Source organism: Nomia melanderi, chromosome 7, assembly GCF_051020985.1.
Source record: "Nomia melanderi isolate GNS246 chromosome 7, iyNomMela1, whole genome shotgun sequence".
NCBI lineage: Eukaryota > Metazoa > Arthropoda > Insecta > Hymenoptera > Halictidae > Nomia > Nomia melanderi.
In genome coordinates this window covers 14,317,904-14,337,765 of record NC_135005.1, presented here as the reverse complement: position 1 = coordinate 14,337,765, position 19,862 = coordinate 14,317,904, and the positions used below count along the sequence as shown (strand labels likewise).

At 44.9% G+C, this 19,862-nt stretch overlaps 1 protein-coding gene across 2 annotated transcripts in view; it reads left to right on the top strand.

Annotated features, from left to right (window-relative positions):
• Positions 1-19,862, top strand: part of LOC116424975 (uncharacterized) — a 233,233-nt gene that overhangs the window by 112,857 nt on the left and 100,514 nt on the right. The window lies entirely within an intron of this gene.

Below are 19,862 nucleotides of genomic sequence, written 5' to 3'. Positions count from 1 at the left end.
TTCTAGAAATATTTAACATTTTTTGACAGGACAAAGACGATATTCTTTGAAGCTAAGAAAAAAAGTGCACTGAGGAGCAAAATTATTTTATTCCAATATTTCACGTATCGAGGCATTATACGAAATTGAACATTAAATATTAATTTCTATAGTTTTACTGCGTCGAATCGAGTGGTGAGGGTCACTCCCGAGTGCAAAGGGTTAATTCATTATATCTAACAATGGATTTCCATGAACACTCCGACCGCGAGAATTTTTCCTTCGTATATCGGTTATTCTTTGAAAACAAAAGTAAACAGTATTAACACTAGAACTACCAGCCAAAATGACTGGTTTCGATTTGTTTAGTACTTATTGATATCTTCGAAGCATTGAACGTTCGAAATGATTTTGAAAATAAGCTTCATTCGAGTACTATAATGAATGTCTGAAGAAACTGAATATAATCTATTGTTACAATTTTCATAAGAATTGCATATTAACCCTCTGCACTCGGAAGTTTTTCACTAGAAATATTTTGACATTCACTGATACGATAAAATCGATACTTTGTGACACTAAGTCGACTAGAAATTATTAAGCTATAGAGCTATTATATTTGAATAATTCTCAAAATGATGCATTATAGGAAATATAACATTAAATATCAAATTTTATAATTTTACTGTATGAAATCAAGTGATGAGCGAGAGTCACCTCACGAGTGCAAAGGGTTAACCGTATTAAATGCTCGGTAGTTCCAGTGTTAAAATTAGTTCGCTCTAATATCATAGTTTTTCAACCGCGGTAATGCTCAATTACTCAACATCAATATCAATACTTCGTCAACACGTTGCCACGTCGAACGAAAATATTCCCAAGTAATCGAACACCACCGAACCGTAAGAATATCGAGTCGTCCAACGTGTCGACGTGTTAACGAAGTATTGATATCATCGTTACAAGACAAGTGCTAGAATAGGAAACACCGTATCGACCCGCATGCACGAGGGAAACCTGGAAATTTCCATGCGTCGGGCCGCGTTAATGTGTTTCTCGCGCGAGCGTAATATTGTTTCTAATGGGGGCGCAATCAATTACTTTATTACCGTTCGCAAAAGTTAACAGCTTGTTTATATACCGTACGCCGAGCCCTCCCCTCCCGTCGACCGTTTATCAATCACGCGTAAAAGCGTGCGCGCTCGAAATTAGTTGTTTCTCCGGAAAAGAGGTGAACAACGGGGTTGTATCGTTAAACCCAATCGGTTGACGGTCGTGATTGCCGCCTTTCAACGGCCGGATCGCTAATTTATTACGAGCGCCGGTTACGGGGCGCGGCGTTAAAATCACAATGAAGATTTGTCCTCCCGCTACCGCCATTATCCGTTCGATTTACGAGGGTGTAACCTTTCAACCCCCTATCCTCCCCCTCCCTCCCTCTCACCGCGTCGCGTCCCGGCTTCCATCGCGGCTCTTTTACTCTTTCGTCGACCTCCAAACGTTTTACGTCTCCGTCGAGTCCTATTCCGTGCAATAAAATCACGAGAAAGGCGGTTTCCCGGAGCGTCGACGAATCATTGATACGATTAACGATCGCGCCGATCGATAGCGGGTCGCCTTTGCTAACCGTTCACGGTATCGTTCGCGTCTGTCTCCGGACTTTCTCGTGTACCAACGCGGAATCGTTTCTGCGACTGTAATTTTAGGACTTCGCTTTTATACTCTTCCTCGCTTAGACGTCTCCTTCGGTGCCGTCGAACGAGTTCTATACGGATTTAATTATACGCCGGATATATTCCGCGGTGGACCTTTGGTTTTCGAATTTAATAAGCTTCCCCGAAACCAACGTTTCCACCGGTGAATCGTACGATTCGCTGAATTACTCGCGCGCGATGCGATTCTGGTGTTTTTATTAATCATCACGCTGTTCAGCCGAATCGGAACCGTCGAATTGTACATGTAAATAATTATTATTAATCGACAAACGCTCCTTGTTACGCACTGCATTAAAACCCGAATCGGATTTCAGCAGCCGCGGAATATTAATTGAATTATGCACAAATATTCCTTTGTCCGCCAAAATGTTCGAGCAATATTGTAACGTCCGAAAGTATTGAAATGTGAAAGACGCGTCGAATTTCTATGGAAATATCGAGGTATCCGAGAATATTCGAATGAAAGGTACAGAGATCAATCCCGAGTTCCTAATTTGACTTAACACTTAGCCAACCGAATGAGATCCACTTTTCGCTTAGCAACGTATCGCCTTTTATTGTTTACCTTTTCTTCTATCATTCAGTAAGTCTTGAACTGGGATTATTTGATTATTCATCAAATACGGTTCTTTTACGAAACATAGTTTCTAACCGAATTCATCGAATGAGCTCGATTGAGGATAATGGAAGAGATTGTAGTTATTTTTAGGATAATTCCACTCCTCAGATTTAATTTCACTCGCGTATCACCCGTTCGTCACGAATTTCGACCAGCCGAGGCTCGCTGCACCAGTGACCCAAGTCAGCCTGTATTATTTCTGCCCGCGCGAAAGGCGACTCTTTATTGCCCAAACATTCCTGGACGAAGCCGCCGTATCGGCCATTAGACCGGCGTAATGGCGGGCCCCGGCCGCCACCAAGAGCCCATTGTAGTCGCGGGAATCGAGCGCGCATACCCGAGTTTCTTCTCCAAACACCGGTAACTGACGCCTGACGAGTCGAAAAATGCAAGTCTCTTCTAGTCGAAAAATCGACGAGTCATCCCCCTACGCGGCGATCTTCACGATTAATCGTCGGATGACGCATGGAAACGACGATACCTGGAATCTCTACACTACAAACGTGGATAACGATATTTAAAATCGTACAGATCAAAATAATCCTAAGATAATAATTATCCACTCGTTATCTACTTCGTCCGAACATTCAACGATGGAAATTGTAGAATTTCACACATCCGTTATTTACTTTCTTTGACCCTTTGCACTCGAAAGGCGACAGTCGTCCCAGTCGCCAGATGATTTGATGGAGCAACATAAACTTTGGTATTCACCTTCACCCTCTCTATGCTGCACCGATACGTGAAATATTGAAAGAAACTAGCTTTAGTTCCCTAATTCATACGTGATTTCTTAATAAATTCATTTCACAGTGTCTCGTCTACATCTAATTAGAACGTATTGCATGTTACAAGTGAGAATCTCTCGAATGCAAAGGGTTAAATATAATCTATATATTACTTTTCTGTTATCAATTAACCTATGGAATAAACCATATAGAACAAGCATCAAAATTCCTTGTCCTAGTAAATTGTTACTGATAATGTAGCTATATCACAGTTAACCCTTTGAACTCTATAGGCTCCAATATTGCACCAGGAATAATATTAGATATTTCAACGAATCTTGAAACTACCCTAAAATTATTAGATTCTTCACACATCCCAATATTCCACTAAGGAAAACAAAGGATCTAAGAAATGCATTTCTCATTTTCGCTAGGGATATAAAAATTAAAAACTAAATCACAGTCAAAGGGTTGAACCTCTCTTCACGCGAAGATATGAAAATATTCTCACGTGTATTCCATAAAATTCACAGTGGAACAGATACGTGAAATGTGTATTCAGAGTGATCTCATCAGAGTTCCGAGTAATGATTTTTCCAGGTAACCGTCGAATCGATCCCTCGAAAGCACGATACAGACGCGTCCGACGACCGAATCGTTCGTGCCTTTCTTGGCTCCCGAGACGTAACGAGAAAAGAGACTCCTTTGTGTTCCGCGGGTGCGTCATCCTTCACCGGTTCCTTCTGTATTTTTTCCGATTATCATTCCACTCGTCCCCCCTCTCCCTCCGCCCGCCGATCTTCCTTTAATCTTCAGACCGCGTGGTGAATATCAAACGCGAATGGGGGATGAGGAGAGGGCGCAGCACAGGTGAAAGTATGGGACGTTCGTCGAGCCTTAGTCATCCTAGACAAGCATTGTCGGTACCCGGGTCGAGTAGGAAGAACAATGCCGCGATGCGTCACGATGTTGCCGGGTGTAACGTCTGCCTCGGCCACGGAGAATAATTATCGTTGTTTGCGCTCCGCCTTTTTACCCCCGTGGTGTACCGTCTAAGTGGCCAGGACGTCGAGGGTGTTTCTCCGTGCTAGTCCTTCGGGAGAAACGATTTTTCTTTCTCTCCCCGAGTTTATCTAAAGAGCACGGTACGATGTACGGGACTCGAAATTTTTGTAGAAACGCGTGGACTGCGAGAAAGTAGAACTCTGAATGTTTATAAATTTTCGTAAGTGTCCTTCTATTTAATGAAGTAATTGGAATATAGAAAAATTTGATAGTTCTTCGGGAAAAACGATTTTTTCTTTTCCCGAGTATATGTATATGGGATTCGAAATTTTTGTAGAAACGCGTACACTGCGAGAAAGCTGTTTCGATAGAGGTAGAACTCTGAATGTTTGTAAGTTCTCGTAGCTGTTCTTCTACCTAATGAAATAATTGGAATATAGAAAAATTTGATAGTTCGAACATGTTAATAACTTTTATACCACTTTCATTTTGAAAGATTCGAATTCTTCACCCGACGAATACCTGTAGAAAGTCTTCACCTAGTTTCTAAACGTTCCTCAAACTGAATTTCGAGATTATTAAACCCAATGATTCACTTCTCAATAGTGATCAATACAACTGGTTTGTAATTAACCCTATGCACTCGGAAGTTTTTCATTAAAAATATTTCAACGTCTTCTGACGAGATAGAGAGGATATTTTGTGAAACTAACTCGACGAGAAACCATTTACATCGATGGACAAAACTATTTTGAATATTTCTCAAATTGATGCATTGTACGAAGTTTAATATCAAGTATCAAATTTCATAGTTTTACTGTATGAAATCGATTGGTGAGCGAGAGGCACCTCTCGAGTGCAAAGGGTTAATAGTTTATTGAAAAGAGGAAAATTGCACACTGTTCATATCTGCTCTAAAGTGCGCTAATTGTTAACACGAGAATATTTCATTCGAATTCACACGGATCGAGTAACGTTCGTTGTTGGATTCCGTTGGAAGTGTTGACGAGTCCGACGCGTTGTCATAAGGCGAGGGGTGATCATATAATCTCCGAAGAAGATCTACGCCCGTCTCGAAGCTGAACTTCGTTCCCCGCGAACAATCGGCGATGTTATTTACGAAGGAACAAAGGCTCCCCTTCTCACGAAAGGGGAAGTTACAGGGCGAAAGAGGTTAATCGATGCAACAAACGACAGGCAAATCTTTCGCCGCGAGGCTCTGCGGTCGCCAAGACGGACCGGCGGTCATTGTCCGTTCCGAACTGGCGATGGCACAATAGAAATTATAATATAAATTTGATCGCTCCGCGTACGCCGCCGGTCATAAGTCGCCGCGGCGCGCACCTGGCCGGCCCGCTCGCAGGAAATTGCGAAACGTAATGGAGGCGCGAGTTTATGAAGCCATATTCTCATGGATTGTTTTATCCGGCGAAACTATCCCGCGCGAATTAATCGGGGAAACATGGCCGCGCCGCCGAGCGGTTCCGCCGCGTTCGGCCGAGCCTCGCGCTTTCTGATATCGATCTTCGCGGGAACGGACGAAAAATATTAGATTAAACGTTTCTCCCCCGCTTTCGTCTGTTCCCACGGCGGGCCGAGGTTACGCGCGTTTCGCGATTCGGCTCGCATTCTTCTTGCGTTCCCGTTTTTACAGGCGAAAAGTCGGGAATATTCGCTTGGCAACGCGTCAAATCGTATTACTCCGACCGCCTGTACTCGCGCCGCGGTGGATATCGTTTCGAATTAATTTCGTTTCGAGCCGCAGCTACTCAGTTGATTATAAAAAAATTCGAATTTCTACGGAATTCGAAAGCGTGCGTGCGTGCGAGCACGGAACGGGCCCGGGGCGATTGAAAAAGCTGCGCTCGCGCGAGGCCGGCGGATAAATTTCATTCGAAGAGTCAACATTTGCGGTGTCGATGTTTGTAAATCTCAGGCGGCTTACACATTGTTACGCGCGATGTCGGCGCGGAATTGATGTAGCTGCATTTTCGGTTTGTTAAGATTGTTACTGGCATTATCGCGATACTGGGGAGAAGCAATTCGTGTATTGTAGACGACCGCGGGAGAAATTAACCCTTTGCACTCGAGAGGTGCCTCTGTCGCCACTCGATTGGTGCGTCGAAATTGTAAAGTTTCGTATTTAACATTAACCTTTTGCACTCGGGAGGTGACTGAGTCACCACTTGATTTGACGCAGTAAAACTATAAAATCTGATATTTAATGTTGAACTTTGTATGTCGATTATTAAAAAGAACAGATGTTCCTCTGAGAATTTATTCTAGACCTTTAGAAAATTTAGAAATCTAGTAAATTAGTCTCAGTAGATAAACGCAGTCTCGGAGTTTCTATAGAGAAATTTCAAAAAGACAATGTAACTGCTCAGTTTCAGTGTTAAATATTTCATTGGAGTCTCGTTTGTTCAAGATTTTATTCAAATCTTAAATTTTGTTCAATGATCAATACGAAACATCAAACATTAGAGGATCCATGCTCTGAAAAGCCATCAACCCTCGCGAGAAGCCTAAAAAGTCGAGAAAGCAGGACACACTTGCACGTTCAGTCCTCAGTTCCTCAGCCGAAGCGAGATGCGATAGAAAATAAGATTCACCCTACCACCTTCGTCGCTGCCAAAAGGGACGATCATCAAGAGTCCTCTAGCCTAACTTTTTCAGCGACCGCAACAGCCGTCCTCCCTCCACTGGACGGCGGACGCAAAAACCGGCGACGAGAAAGCGCAGGAAAGGTAAAAATGGGTAAGCAGGTGCGAGAGGAAGGGCGAGTTAACCGGCGGGCCGAAGCAAATAGAGTAATGAAGGAAACAAATGCAGTCCGCGGCCGGGGTAGCAGCTTCAGTTCGCGCGGCGGTCGCCGCCGAAGCTGAATCCGAACCGTAATCCAATTTCATCCGCGTCCCGCCGCTCGCTGTAATTCTTGCGGGCGTATTCCCGCGACCGGGCGGAGTTTTAAAACACGAATCGCCTCGGTTCCTCCGTGGAAAATGATTAATCGCCGGTCCCGGGCCATCAGCCGCCGCCGGTACAAATGGAGAAAGCAACGGGAACGACGGAAAAGGCGGCCGGGGGCGGCGAAAAAAATGAACGTTGACGGCCGAGGAATATCGTGGCCGTTGAAAATAAATCGTTCCCCCGGACAAGAACCCGCTTTCCGAGGGACGGTTTAGTTAAGGGACTGAAACTCTCCTATGTCGGGCTGGACGCCGCTAACCCAGCCGTGTATTTACATGGGAGATTTACGGCGCGCTGCTACCAGTGACGGAGCCGGGCGCATTACCGCCGCGCCGCGTCCCGGCACGGCCACTTTTCACGCTTTAGCCTATCGCGTTCGATCCTCGCGAGAACCACTGCTCACCGTCTCGCTTTCACGGGCACCGGACGGGGGTGGATCTCTCCGGGCCGCGTTACGATCCTCGCGAGAACCGCTGCTCTTTGTTTAACCCTCTCGGGGAGCGAAGTGTTTCTGGGCCCGTAAACTTCGGGAGTAAACTGTTTGATTTTTGATACGCGGCATGGGGATGCAAGGGTTTTGTTTAATTTTTGTGAAAATGTGGGAAAGCTGGGAGTTGTAACTCGATCAGATGTTGCGTAGTGTTGAAAGGGAGTTTGTGGGATTTTCTTCGGGAGGTTCGAAATTCAGGTTTCGAGGGTGGATCGTGTTAATTATGATATTGGGGGTAGTTGAATTCAGTGTTGACTCTTTGTGTTGCACGATATTAACCCCCTGCGGACGAAGATCGTTGGAAGTATGGGAAACCTGCGGATTCTGCTAAATTGTTCCTAGGCCCGTAAACTTCCGGAGTTTCCCACTGTTTGATTTTTGATATGGGGATGCAAGGGTTTTGTTTAATTTTTGTGAAAATGTGGGAAAGCTGGGAGCTGTAACAGATCTTGCAGTGTTGAAAGGGAGTTTGTAGGATTTTCTTCGGGAGGTTCGAAATTCAGATTTCGAGGGTGGATCGTGTTAATTATGATATTGGAGGTAGTTGGATGAAGTGTTGACTCTTTGCAGAAGGATTCTCGTCTTTTGAGTTGATGTGATAAGATTACGTGTTGTACGTGATATTCGTCCCTTGCAGACGAAGATCGTTGATCGGAAAACTGCAGATTCTGCTAAATTAAACATTCAATGCTTAAATCGTAGAGAATAATGAAACTCTGCACTGATTCCTTATTGTTCGAATGGCTAACTCATTTGTAATTTGGTATTCCAAACGTGGAAATTTGATTCCGCGAAGGGTTAAGTTTTATAGTGCGTCGATATGTGGAATGTTTATATGAAGTGATGCTCCTTAACGCTTTGCTCTCCGAAGTTTCACTAGAAATATTTCAACATTTTCTGATGAGATGACGATACTTTGTAAAACCAACTCGACGAGGAATTGATGGACAAAGCTATTTTACGTCAATATTTCTCAGATCGATGCATTATATGAAGTATAATATTAAACATCAAACTTTATAGCTTCACTGTAGGAAATCAAGTGGTGACTGTCACCTCCCGAGTGCAAAGGGTTAATTTATCTTCTCATTAGCTTCGGAGAATGTCGAATGTTCCCAGCGAAAAGCTGTCGAGTGCAAGGGGTTAAATGCGACGAAACTCGATATTGCAACGAAACTCCATATTATTTTTGCGGTTCTCTCTGGAACTTTCACTCGTGGCTTCCTTCTTGTTATCTGCATGGAAAACTTTATCTCGCGCGAATACTCGTAAAAATCGAGGTGCATCGTATCTTACGGTATTATTGCCGGTCGGGATACAGGTTTTACGCGCGTAGATCCGAGCCGCGCCGCGCGACAAAGAGTTCCGCGGCGATTAACAATGTCTGCGTATTATTTCCGTTTTAACGAGCCGCCCGAACGGGCGGCATAAAATTCTCGCGTGATTCTAATTTCCCCGAAACGTACGGCGACAGCCGCGGCTCGCCGGTAAACATCCGCGCGTCCCGGTAATAACTGTAAATCCGTTGGTTGTTGCGCGAATACGTGTTGCGCTTGGTCCCATCGCTAGCGGCTACCGAACCCGACTGCTATACACGGTGTTTCAGTTCGTTTCCGCCGAACAGCGTGTTCCACGATCGAGAACAAGGGAGAGGAACGTTGGGTTAAACACGTAACGCAAGCTGCTATTTTCTTATCTCGGCATTTCTTCGCGCCAATCTCTTCTAAAAACCATGACTTCAGCCCTTTGCACTCGACACGTGACTCTCGCCACTTGATAAAACTCTAGAATTTGATATTTAACCCTTTACACTCGAGAGGTGACTCTCACCATTTGATTTCACAGAGTAAACTATAAAATTCGATATTTAATATTATACTCAGTACAACGCATCAATTTGAGAAACATTGAAATAAAATAGCTTTGTTCCTCAAACGTATGATTTTTCTTCGTATTCCACAAAATATTGTTTTTATTCCATCATTGAATATTAAAATATTTCTAGTGAAAAACTGCCGAGTGCGAAGGGTCACTATTATACGTTGTAACTCTTCGAGTTAGTTTCACAAAATATCTTTGTCTCATCAGAAAATGTTCAAATATTCCTAACGAGATCTTCCGAGTGCAAAGGGTTAATTCGCTATAAGCTCTAAAGGCAAGCAACGCTAACCTAAGTTTCCCTTACTATTCCAACATCTACCAACAGAAACTAGACCCTCAACTTAATCTAAATCTACCGAAATCTTCAAAATTCGATTCAATACAAATAATCACCACAAAACATTCATTTCTGACACCAGAACAATTTCAACCGCTAAATCAAGAGAAACGCTATTCAATAAAACCTAAAATTCATTTCTCAATCCGAAACACCTGTTCGTAAAACTGTTCTCCACCGTTCGAAACAGTGGGCAAGAATAAAATCCCGAAGAATCCGGCGGACCGATGAGAATCCCAGCAGCTTTCAATGGCGCGACGTCTATTCCTTTACAAAACCCACTCAACGGCCAGTAACGTTCCCTTATTTCTCGGCGCGTTTGCCAGGAACAACCTGAAACACCCAGTGCATCCAGTATTCTCGGTGCATTAGCGCTGCAGCGGCCAGAGAGAACGTCGCCGGCAGAAGCGACTAGCTTGACCTTTGGTTGCCGTTCCTTTCCCTGGGAGCGATCCGCGGCCCCCGCCTCCTCCCGGCCCCGTTCCCCGCCCGGTTCCCCGGGGGCCCCGCGTGATTACGTTTTCTTTCGTTTTTCATCAATCCGACCGTGCAATATGGCGGCTCCGCGGTCCGTGTAGCTCCCTATCCCGCCGTCCCCCCCCCCCCCCGTGGTCGTCTTATTAAACCGCTAAATGCATTTCCGGGATAGACGTCTCGTCTCGTCTCGCCTCGTCGTCGGGCCGTTTCGATCCGCGCGCGCGTTATCCTTCTAATAAAATGACTCGTCCGTCTGTCCATTATTGCCATTAATTAAACGGCTCGGTTCGCCGCTCGAATGGAGATTTAATTTACTACGGGATACGATCGCGCTCGCTCGAAATTGATATTAAATTTATCAGGAGCGACGCGAGCCGAACGGGGGAGGAGCGGCTGTATCGGTCGCGACATCGGATGTACACGCCGACTTCCTTACCGCGAAGGAGACGGAGGGGCGGGCTTTTATATAGATCGGCGATCTCGCGCGGTGGAAATAACGCGACGGTTGGATATTTGATTCGACGATCAATTTCGCCGCGCCGCTAATTCGTCGGGTATTTCGGATTCCCAGCGTCTTTCCGGATTTTTGCGTCTGAAGGTTGTCGGGCCGGACTGGTTAATCTGGTTCGCCGAAGCTTGTCGAAATCACTGGCGACCGGGTTTATGGGTTTTTCAGGGCTCGCCCGAATTTCGAGTTCGTTGGGTCGCGATCACCGAAACCGGCAACGTGTTTCTAAAGTTCACCTCTGGAGCTGCTTTTGACGTCGACGCTTTCGTTCGCGTAGCTGCAGCGACGGAATATAATTAACTGTTTCGAATTTTTACAAAAACCCGCTCGAAAACTGCCAAGCGGCGCGATCGCGCTTTCGTTTCGATTCAGAAACTGAATTGCGCTTTTCTATTTTTACGAAAAGAAATTTTAAATAGGATCGTTACATTTTGCCAGTTTCAAGGGGATAATGACAAAAATAGGAATAGAAAGAAAAGAAATGCTTGGCACTGAAACGGTTAAACATTATAAGTTCGTTTAGCGTTCCGAAGAAAAAATTTCAAACGGAAATCTACCGACGAGTCACGTTGCTCTCCGGACCATCGAATTCTTCGAAACACCTGCCAACGTCGATTGAAATCTCGAAAAAACGGCCCACAATAGCAGTGCCCGAACATTTCAAGTTTCCCGAGCGTCTTGAAACCGCGGCGACTCGAAAAAGAACGATCTGTGCAACGGTCGTCGTTGAGCAGCATAGAAACTGGGTGTACCGTTAATTACACGGTCGCGCGATCATCGGAACACTCGCGATACGTTTTCAAAGGGACCAATTTCCCGGTTCCCGTCCCTTCCGCGTCCATTACTCTTCTCCTCCCCCCCTGCCTGTTTTATGTGTTTTTTCCCTTTTTTCGAAATCCGCCGGCTATGATTTTTAATGCGGAACGCTCGACGGCCGCGTCGGGTTTCCGCATGACGAGTCGGCCTGCCCTGAATGAGAAGGATCTATCAACACTAATAACGATACCGGGGGCCGTCAAAGCAGCTGCGCGGATCCCCGGGCCCGACCGTCGAACGGCAAAAAGGAAATAAAGTAAAAGCGAGCAATTAAAAGCCGGCGCTGGCCGGTCCTCCAGCTCCTCGCGTGTCCCTACCGGCGTCCGGCTCGCTCTCCCGAGCCAACCCCACCTCTGACCTCCCCTTTTCGAGCCCTTTGCATCATCGTCCAATCGAGTCCGGAAACCCGTTTCTCTTAGCCAAAATTCAATTTTTCGAGTTTAATGTTTTGAAAACATTTGTTTCGCGTGGAGAGCACGGATACTTGTCGCGGACGAAGATTCTCTGAAATATGGAGAACCGTCAGCAGATGAAGCTAAATTATACATCGATTGCTTAGACAGTTGGAAAAGGGAAACTACGTACTGTTCTCCTGCTGTATCAGTAATTAAACCATTTGTTTGCGACTTAGTGTTGCAAGTATGAACATCTGATCTCGACGAAATGTCGACGTTCGTCCGCAAAGGGTTAAACCTCTGAAATTTAAAGTATCATGCACTTCGACCCCTTGATTACTGTCGGTGCAAACACTTGATTTTGATGTACTGTTGGCAAGCCCTTTGCATCATCGTCCGATCAAGGCTGCTCACACTGGTCCGGACACCCGTTTCTCTTAGCCAAAATTCAGTTTTTCTCTATGGGCCGACTTTTTGTTCGTGATTATAACCAAATCTATGCAGTGCAAAATTAATAAGTATCCACATACGAATACGAATTAACAATGTATCGAGTAGTTCCAATAATTTCATCGAACGAGTATATTTTGTAACTTTCAAGCTACAATGACGACTTTCACGCCTGAGCGTATAAAAGTTTAAATTAACCGATCACTTAATTTTACTCACCATTGAGTGCAAAATGAAATAAATCGACACGATTCCAATGTACTGACACGTGACTTCAAAGTCACATGGGCCTACAGAGGGTTAATTAAGCAATTGATACATAATTTAGCTTCGTACGTTGAAGGTTTCGTACGTTTCGAAGAGTTAACCTTTTTCCGCGAACGGTTAACCTTCTTCCGGTTTCACCGAACCGAGGTAGCCGCGTTTCCAGCGGACGCGGAGACGCGAGCGAGCCTCGCATACCGAGAAACTCGGACCCCTTCCGCGCGCGGAGCACGATCGGCGAGACGGGTCGGCCCGTTTGTGTATACGACCCGTCCGCGCCGGATCCTTCCCTTGTTAGGAATCATTTCAAACATTCACCGTACCACGATCGTTCCGAGGCAGTTCTTCAACGGCCGTAGATAGAAAGACCGCGGGACGCACGGAAATGAAACTCTCGGTCTGGCGAGCTGTCGTTTTTCGGATCGCTCTGGAGACCGCTCGAATTTCCCGCGCATCGACTTGCCCCAGTATTTCGACTGGCTTGTTGCGTGGATCGGACGTGGCATTCGGTGGCTACGCTCGGAACATTCATCTCGACTGTATTTATTTTCTTGGCGATTCCGAAGGTTTCTCCTTGAGATCCGCTGGAACGTGTAATGGGTACTCCGAGGAAATGAATATTTCACTCGCGGGGGAAGTTATCCAAGAAAATCGAAACGAATCGTAAGTGGAGCAAGCCGTTGCAATTTTATTTTCGTGTTCAGTTTCGGTTTGAACGTGAAACCACCCTTTGAGAAAATGCAGATGTTTCTTGAATTATTTGAGAACAGTGAGAGATAACGATTAACACTGCCAAGTATACACTCATCGCAACTCCTACGCAAAGCAATTTTCTTAGTAACGCTGAAACAGAAGTCAATATTCTTCATAACGATTGCTCTACCTTTCTAGTATCTCACATATAATAGAATTCAGTTTGTTCGTTTCATCACCGGGAAAAGTAATGTTTAAGTTTATGTGAATCATGGTGTCGCCCGAATTCGGCATGGCAGCCAGAGTGTTGAACGAAGAATACATGGTTCACGTTGGTAAAATTGCGAAGTTTTTCGAAAGGTTTAAAGATTTGTGTTGAAAGATGTCAGTATTGAAAAAGTAAAACTACCAGGATATTCAAAAGTTATTTTCGAAACGAGGCGAGCTCGTTATCGAACGATGGAAAGAAAGCAGAATGGCGTATTTAAATTCGAACGGACACGGCCATCCATCGTTTACGTATGTCTACACGTTAATCGCTCGAATATGTTAAAAAGGAGAGGAAATTCAACAATAATGGAATATCTATCATTCTGTCACGCGATGCAAATGGGTTAATTTTCGCCGTCCGTCAAGATGGCGGCTCTGACCGGGCGCCTCGCAGTGCGGCCGGTCGGCCGCTTTCTGGATAAAACTCAATAACTTCAGAATTATGAGTGATACGAACAAAAGCTTCCAACAAAAATTGTAAATTATGAAACCAAACACACTGTAGTTATATTCTTTTTACATTACGGCGACATTATGAAGTTTTCCAAACGACATTGGCTATTTTGCCTTTCGATTGAAACGTTCTATCAATAGAGAAACGGAATTTCTTTGCAGAAAATTCGTGTTTCTCAAACGAAAATCATTGTTTATGCATTAGCAACGCATTGGTAACGTTCAATTTTCATTATGCAATCATCGAATTTCGATGTTTCGTCCGCAGACGGCACTGCGCCAATAAAGCTCAATAACTTCAAAATTATGAGTGACACAAACAGAAGCTTCCAACAAAAGTTGTAAATTATGAAACCAAACACACTGTAGTTATATTCTTCTTACATTACGGAGACATTATGAAGTTTTCCAAACGACAATGGCTATTTTGCGTTTCGATCGAAACGTTCTATCAATAGAGAAACGGAATTTCTTTGCAGAAAATTCGTGTTTCTCAAACGAAAATCATTGTTTATGCATTAGCAACGTATTGGTAACGTTCAATTTTCATTATGCAATCATCGAATTTCGATGTTTCGTGCCGAGCGGCGCTCCCGTTCGGATTCGCCCCGGTCGCGGGCCGGGGGCCCGATTTAAGAAAATTTAGTGGCTGCCAACTTTATTAGGCGCGATTATATTAGGGCCGGTACGCCGCGGCCGTGATTTACGCAGCCGGCTCGGCGAGAGCGAGGCTCTCTCTCCGCGCGGTCGCCATATGGCGTGGTAAATCATTCCTCGTTAACCGCGCGCGTGGTCTTAAGCCTCGTTACAAAGCGAAGTTCGTGCGTTTTTAAGGGATCCGCTCATCGCTGTGGAACGGAGGGGAGCGAGGGGACACGAAAAGAAAGACGGAAAGTCGCGCGGCTACCGTGCGCTCGCCATGTTTATCGTTTAAGCCGCGCGCACTTACGCCGGTCGGCGCGTCGCCAGCGTTGTTTGCTCGCTGAATTAAATCGGATATGCAAATCCGCGCGACGGAAATTAACATCGGGGAATAGGGTCCGTATTGGGGATCCCGTATTTGCACGGACCGTCCTTTTTTCTTTTCGCATTAGGCGGTTATCCCGTTGTTCCCCGTCGGGCGCGGCGCAAATCGAGTCGGCCAATTAGATCGCGGACCTTGTATTAGATTAAACTCCTTTTGTTTACCGAGCTGAATAGAAACTGTTGAGAGGGTAACTTCCACTTTGATGAGCTGCGTTTTTTAAAGGAATGTTTACTCGACGGAAAGTATTACGAGGGATGTGAGATTATTCAATGCTCGCTAGTGAAATCTGTTTACTGTAGTCAATCGAATATTAGCATAATTAACACTTTGCCTAAATAACCATCGAAACTCCCATGCGATCGAAACAGTTCTCTATAAAGCAGAAACTAAAGGGCAAGGTTCTTAACGAAAACTTCGTTCGATGCGTCACTAAGAAAATGAATAATCAAGACTACGTTAATAATGGCGTCAAAGTGTTAACGAGTACGGTTAATAGATTTCGTTAGTGTCATCTTCGCGTGGAAACCTGATGATTCAAGGTGGAGAGGCTACCGAATGAACTGCTCGATGACGTTTATTTATGATTCGACTAAACGGAGTCACTCGGAACGAACACTCGGCGCAAACGGATCATCGGATTCATGCGTCTTCGGCCGGAGGAGAGAAAGAGGGCGTTCGAGTTTGTCGAGACAATTGCTCCTCGATAAGTAACAAGAAAAAGTAGAAAGGGGAGAAGCGACGATCAAACGGAGCCCGACCTCCGAGGCTCTCCCTCGCGCCGCGTTTTGAGTGGCGCTCGCGAAAGCTCTCGCGAACGACGGAGCGACAATTAATGACGAAAACGAGTACGGCAATTGAAATCAAACGAGAGGAGCGTTATTGAAGTATCGATATTCGACCGTTTCGAGGGGGAAGAAGAGAGAGAGAGAGAGAGAGAGAGAGAGAAAGAGAGAGAGAGAGAGGGCGCGCGCCGAGCTTCTGATAAAGGGAAATTAATTTGCCGGGATCGCTCGAGCGTTCCGGGCCGGAAATGTCTCGGCCCCGTTTTATAAGTAATAACAGGAGACAAGGGGATAAAGATACTCGTGCAACGGCTAATCGATCATTTCGATAAACATTGAGCTGCCCGGCAAGTGGTACGTCTGGTAATAATTCCTGCCGCTCCCTTTGTTCCGTTCTCGAGATGAATAACAGCGAAAATCCTTCTCCCAGCGTTTCAGAATTCGAAAGCTACCCTTAACGCGATCACGAGAATTTCTCGCGTTTCGTACAACATTACTTAGCGTATCGTAACAAACGCGAACGGTATTCGAATTAATTAGCGATGATTTGGTATTGTACCTCTTAAGTTACAATATATTATTTCAGTATATTGTATATACCAGTGGTTTTAATATTAATGTGGTATTAATACTCTGCTTAGTACTCTAATGCTTCGTACAACGTTACTTACCGAATGGTATCGAATGGTATGGATAACGAACGCAAATGGTGTTGCAATTAATTAGCGATGATTTGGTATTGTACCTCTTAAGTTACAATATATTATTTCTGTGTATTGTATATACTAGTAATTTTAATATTATTGTAATATTAATACTTAGTACTCTAATGCTTCGTACAACGTTATTTAACAAATGGTATCGAATGGTATGGATAATACATGCGAACGGTACAATTAATTAACAAAGCTTCGCTATCCTAGCTTTTAACCCTTTGCATTCGGAAATTTCTCACTAGAAATATTTAACATTTTTCGACGAGGCGGAGACGATATTCTTTGAAACTAACTCGAAGGGAAAACACAAGTATATTAAAGAACAAAGCTATTTTATTCCAATATTCCACGTATCGAGGCGTTACACAGCCTATAATTTTTATAGTATTCCTAATTTCTATAGTATTCCTAGCGAAAATTAAAAATGCTATAACATTTCTCCGATATTTTATTTTCCTAGTTAGTACAAAATTTGGATATGTGGAAAAGTGAATAATTTTAGAGTAGTTCCTTTGATTCATTAAAATATTCAATATCACAACTGGTGCAATATTGGAGCCTACAGAGTTCAAAGGGTCAAGTTGCACTACTGTTCAGCTACCTACGTAACTAAATACTTTACATCAATTTTCTTATAACTCTTTATACACAACGAACACGAACACATAGAATACTAAATTTTCCCAAAATTACTAACATTTCCAATCTGCCCTTAACGGACGCTCAAAGAAACCTATCCTCTCTCGATCCAAGAAATCACACGACCCCCGATTTCCCTCAGCCCGTGGAATACAGATTAACTTCCATTCACGCGAGCGGTGCGACACGTTCGAAAGTGAGCCGATAAAAATTGTTTCGCCCTTTGAAACCGGAGAAGGGAAACGTTTTCCAGGCGGCCGGCGTTCCCGCGGAACCTAACGACCACCCGTAGTCGCGCCCCCGCCTTCCGGGCCAGCCCTTTTCACTCGACTTCTCCTCGTCTTTCTTCCCTTCCCTTTGTTTAATACCAATTACACGGATTTGTCTCGAGCCCGCGGAGAGTCCCGCGTTTGCAGACCATACAATCCCCACGGTGTCCCTCTCTGTCGCTCCTCGGGGTCCAGAACTTGCCTTTCAGCGGTCCGCGACGGCTCGCCGGGTAGGAGAAGGATGGTTAATTGGTGGCGGCGGTCGGAGATGCGCCCTCGACTCCGACGACGTCTCCTCTCTCTCTCTTTCTCCCTTCTTCTTCACGTCACCTCTCGTTTTCCCCCTTTCGGGTGAACCTGCGAGCGAGCGAGGAGAGGACAAGGGAACCCACGGCCGGCCGAGGGAGACGGCGTGTGGACGGAGCTGCAGAAATAATGAGCGGCGAAAGGAGGAGAATGTCGATTGCAAATGTCGTCGATGCTGAATAATCGGGATCCACGATTCACCTTTTACCATCCACCTTCCGCCTGTCCTCTCTCCGGCTCTCTGTCCTCCCCCCGGTGTCCATCGTTCTTCGCCTTTCCAGCGATTGTAGATGCTGAAAGGGGAATCGTGGCATTCATGGGAATGGCCGAGTTCTTTTCGGACCCGACGTAACGCTCGCTGGATTTATTGTCCGCCGTTTCTTTTCCCTTGATCGGGCGTAGAGGGAAACGCGATGAGCTTAACGCCTGTTGGAACTTTGTTTACCGCTCGCGCTGGAAATGAATTCGGACGTTTGGTCTGCTGCGATGAATCTTGTCTTTACCTATTTTACGTTGATAGGTAATCGTTACTAAGGTCGTGTAATATTTTACTATCGACGATTTGGAAGAAATGCAACAAAATTTTCGAAATGTATCACTCTATACAAAATGATTAATCCCTTGCCGTACAATAACGAATGAGACTCCCGATGAAGATTTCTAGACTAATTTAACAACAATCAAAAGAAATAAATATTTTGCTATTGTCAACGTATTATCTTCAAATGAAATTTCCACTTGAATTTTATAAACATTATTTAGTGTTTCGACGGGTTTGAATATGTATTCTAATTATATTTTTAAATCTATAATCTTCAAAATCTAAGTAAACGAATATCAGCTTTTCTAAGAACAATAGAATAAACTGCACAATGAATAAAAGTGTTAATTACGGAGTAACCGGCGACGTTAAATAGCTTTCGTGTAAAATTGCCGGTCAACAATGTGTTAACGGACTCCCCGGGACTCGCGTTGCGTCAAGAAGGTAATCGGGTTTGCGAAGTAACCGTGGTTAGTTTCCAGGAGATTCGGGGATGCTGTTGATTATTGGTTTAGTAGCGAGTTGCTTTTAATTACCGATTATAGAGTATCGCCGGGGCAGTGAAGATTCCCTGAAAATTCCGTCCCGAACGCTTCGGACCCGAGGGCTTGCGGAAGTCTCCGAAACAACGCAAACAACGTTCACCTTGCGAGCACGCCGTAGTCCATTATAACTTTCGTTCGTCGACGCGCCGGCGGGGAAACCGCAAAAAATAACTGGCCGATCGTGACCCGTTGAATGGCCACGAGGATTTGAACTACAGGCAAAAAGGAGAGAGGTCCACTCGAACATTCTCCATCGAACTCGTTCGCATCGTTTGATTTTCGAATCACCGGTGTGTATCCCCTTTGAAGCGCCGTATACACCGGAATCCGCGCATCGCCATCGAAGATCGAGTACGGACACGTTTCCAGCCGCGCGAACGCAAATCTCGCGAATTGCGGTCTGTCGGCCGATTTCGACCTTTCGAGATCGATCCTCGTTGCGCTGCGCGATCACTTTCGTCCTTTCGCTGCCTCTCTCTTTCGCTCTTTTTGACTCTCTTTCTCTTTCTTTCTCTCTCTATATCTCTTTTTTCCTCTCTCTTTACCTCTCTTTCTCTCTATATATCTCTCTTTTCCTCTCTCTTTCCCTTTCTGCCTCTCTTTCTCTCTCTTTACCTCCCCTTCTCTCTATATATCTTTCTTTTCCTCTCTCCTTCGCTCTTTCTGCCTCTCTTTCTCTCTCTTTACCTCCCCTTCTCTCTATACATCTCTCTTTTCCTCTCTCCTTCGCTCTTTCTGCCTCTATTCCTCTCTTTTCGTTTCTCTTTACCTACCTTTCTCTTTCCTCTTCTGCCTCTCTTTCCTTATTTCTGCCTCTCTTTCTCTCTCTGTACCTCTCTTTCCCACTCTCTGTCCTTTCCTGCCTCTCTTTCTCCCGTCTCGTCCCTCTCAACCTCTACTCTCCTCTCTCTTCCCATTCCTATCCCCCTTTCATCTCGTATCTGTGCATCTCTATCGGTGAACGGTGGCCTCACCCGCGCGCTTCCA